The following is a 3,070-nucleotide window of genomic DNA, read 5'->3' as shown; positions in this document are numbered from 1 at the left end:
ACACGAGAAGAATTACCCTACGCATGATCTTGAGCTAGCAGCCGTGATTTTTGCCTTGAAGATTTGGAGGCATTACCTTTATGGTGAGAGGTTCGAGGTGTTCTCGGATCATAAGAGTTTGAAGTATCTTTTTACACAGAGAGACTTAAATTTGAGGCAGAGAAGGTGGATGAAATTCATCGAGGATTATGATTTTGAGTTGCACTATCACCCGGGAAAGGCCAATGTTGTGGCTGATGCCCTTAGTAGGAAATCCATTAGTGATGTAGCTTGTATAGCCATCCGGGAATAGGAGATGTTGGGTGCACTTGGCGAGTTTGATTTGTTTCTGAGCGAATCTGTTGAGGCTGCGGCCTTGTTTTCTGTTGTTGCACAGCCTACACTTGTGACTCGAGTGTTAGAGGCACAGAGAGGTGACCTTGAGGTAGAATCCCTCCGAGAAAAGATCTCGAGTGGGAAGGTTGAGAAGGGTTTGACGGTGTATCCCGACCTGAGTGTGAAATACCGAGACCGTTTGTTTGTGCCGGAGTCTTGCCTAGAGGAAGTACTCCGAGAGTTTCACCATTCACGTCTTGCGGTGAATCCGGGAGGCACTAAGATGTATCGGGATTTGGGTCGCCAGTTCTGGTGGCGGGGAATGAAGAGAGATGTGGCAGTTTTCGTGTCTAAGTGCCTTACTTGCCAGCAAGTGAAAGCTGAGCATCAGAGGCCAGCGGGTTTGTTGCAACCCTTGCCTATTGCCGAGTGGAAATGGGAGCATGTCACTATGGACTTCGTTGTAGGTCTTCCAAAGACTCAGCGGGGTAGTGATGCTATTTGGGTGGTTGTAGACCGGTTGACTAAGTTAGCGCACTTCATTCCTATGCGCGTGTAGATCATCTTGCCGACTTATATATTCGGGACATAGTGAGTATAGCGATCCCGATTATCCCTTTACTGTTCTGTTGTTTTCCGGACGCGTTTCCGTGGAGTTGGTAGTTGTACCTATCGTGTTGTCAACCTTTAAACTCTTTTGTTTGAGTTTTAGAATGTGTTGGGCTTGGTTGTTACAGGTTGGTAGAGCTTTAGCTCCCATTGTTGTTGCCCAATTTTTGAATGGTCCGCTCGAGCGGGTCTTCTTGCGCTCGAGCGAGGTTTACACACTTCCAGTATTTCGTGCCTCTGCAAAACTTCTGCAGATGTGTTTTCTACGCTCGAGCGGATTTCTTTACGCTCGAGCGAGTACTCTGGCGCTCGAGCGGGTAGTACTTTTTGGTGTAAGTTCTGGGAAGGGGAAATCTACGCTCGAGCGGACTGGTTTTCGCGCTCGAGCGGATGTACTTTATTCTTGTGTCTTGGCGCTCGAGCGTACCTAGTTTTTTGTCCTTGACGCTCGAGTGTTGTGTTTTCCGCTCGAGCGGGAGAGTCGTATATCAGTTGGCAGCTAGGCTATTTTAAATCACTTTTTACATTTCCTTTCTCTCTCTTACTTTCCCAAAACCGATTTTGAGAGCTCCTCACTCTAAAACCTAACTTCTCTCTAGGGTTTGATCTAGTAGGAGTGCTTTCCTCACCTTGAGCCTTTGTAAGAAGTGTGTTGATCATTGAGGGCTACATTTTGATCCGAGAAATTTTGTGTTTGGAGCACTTCCGAGTTTAGCTATTCTTCTCCTTGGGTTCTACATTTGAGGTAGGGATTTCCTTGTTCTTTTTCAATACTTCATCTATAGATAGACATGTGGTAGTTTTGTATTGCATAAAAATCATATCCATGTTGGATTTGTTTGAAATCATGAGAAGGAACCTAGGGTTGGTTGTGTGAAGATAGTTATTTTACCATTGATGGTTGTTTTGGGCTAATTGGAGTGTAAATTAGCATGTTGTAGTTGATAGAAGAAAAAATCCTAATTTATATTTTGATTGATAAATTAAAATGGATGGTAGTTAACCTATGTTGGAAATCTCTATTATTATTGTGAGTTGGGTGAAGGTGTTAATGCCTAAGGGATTAACCATGGTTGTGGAATGGGTTTGAAATGAAGATAATGGACTAAAATGAGTTATGGCTTTATTATCCACGGATTTGGTTTTGCGACAACAAAAGGGACGGAGTTGGTTTTGTGAAAACAAAAGGAAACGGAACTTGTTTTGTAAAATGGGAAAAGTATTTTTGAAATACGAATGAAAATTGGATTGCTGTTTCTTGAGTGTTGAACACACACATGTGAAGGATTGTAGCTTTAACTACCATGTTAATGTTGCTGTTGGGTTTGTGGTCTCATAGTAATTGAGTCTTTAATAGATGTACTAAATATTTACATCTAGAGGTTTTGTCCTTGGTCATCGGTGGAGGATGACACGGTTGTGTTGAATTGTCGTGTATGCGTTATACCATTGTTGATGGAACATCGTATGTGATAAAGTGTTGAGATACATTATATATGTATGCTTGCTCGGGAGGAGATAGTTATGTGTTCATATACTTTAACACATTGCTTGTATCTTGATGGTTTGTGTATATGTGTTATACATGTTGATTATGCCCTGTTATGTTGGGTTGGTGGTGTTATACCTTGCGCTAAAAATTAGAGGTACCGCGACCTTCCAGCTAGCGCCTGGAGAACTGACTGCGCTGAGAATCGAAGGCACCATACCCTTCCAAGCTAGCGCCTGGTAAACTGGCATGTTGTTGTGAGAGGTGTATCTTTGGCTTACTACGCACATAGCTAGTAGAGCAAAGTTTTGTTGTTGATGTTTCAGTGTGTCTGGGAATATCATGGATTGTATTGATTACGGTTTTGGAGGGCCGAGTTGCCTCATTGGTTTATCTTATGCATGTTGGTGAGTTGTTATCTCCATTTTTATAACGGTGCATGTATAGATTTGATTGTATCGGGAAGAAGCCAAAATGTCATTTTTGTCTTTTGAAAAGTATAAAGAGATATATGTTTTGAAAAGGCATATTTGTGTATGTTTGGAAAATGGAAGAGAGTAGTGGGCTTAGTGAATTTACTTCCTAAGGTATTGTTAATGTTATGAAAGATTGGGAATGGGGATTAATGAAAAGAAAAGAAAATTGAATCGCCTATGG

The sequence above is a fragment of the Camellia sinensis genome, chromosome 8, assembly GCF_055761805.1.
Source record: "Camellia sinensis isolate YWXY chromosome 8, ASM5576180v1, whole genome shotgun sequence".
Taxonomy (NCBI): domain Eukaryota; kingdom Viridiplantae; phylum Streptophyta; class Magnoliopsida; order Ericales; family Theaceae; genus Camellia; species Camellia sinensis.
This window is presented reverse-complemented; position numbering follows the sequence as displayed.